Here is a 612-nt window from a genome sequence, read left to right as displayed (position 1 = left end):
CCCTAGGTCATCAGAAGCATTAACTGGCTGATCGAGGATTGAAGCCCAGGGAGGCCTCCTAAGCAGGTCTACTTGGGAGTAGATTGTTTTCTCCAACCATTAGGAAAATGTATTTAGGATTGGCACACTAGTCTCTAATATGGCCCTTTCTTACATGCCAAGGGAAATGCTGATCGCGATTTCGGGGTTAGGAAGCAATTTTTCTCCAGGCAGTTTGGCCAGGGATCCTGGAGGGAATTTTTTGTCATCTTCCCACTGGGGGCGGGAGGTATTTCAGAATGTCCTGAATTGTGCGGGGGGTGGACTAGATGACTTTGGAAGCCCCTTCCAACTGGTCTAACCTCTACCTCACTGGGTTGTTGTGTGGCCAAAACAATGGGGAGGAGGGGACAATTCACGTGCGCCATCGCGAGCTTCTTAGAGGAAGGGGGGGGGGATAAAAACAAGGTCTCCGAGAAGGCAGCGCATCGATCCTGCGTCCACTGGCCCAGCCGAGGGACGCGGCGCGCCCCGGGCCCGCTTGCGTGCTTCGCCGGCGGCTGGCTCGGCTGCCCTGGAACAGGCGGTGGTGCGAGCTGGGCCGGCGGCGGCCGCGCCGGCTCCCCGCCCCGC

The sequence above is a fragment of the Gekko japonicus genome, unplaced genomic scaffold, assembly GCF_001447785.1.
Source record: "Gekko japonicus isolate JY-2015 unplaced genomic scaffold, Gekko_japonicus_V1.1 scaffold76, whole genome shotgun sequence".
In the NCBI taxonomy this organism is placed as follows: domain Eukaryota; kingdom Metazoa; phylum Chordata; class Lepidosauria; order Squamata; family Gekkonidae; genus Gekko; species Gekko japonicus.
This window is presented reverse-complemented; position numbering follows the sequence as displayed.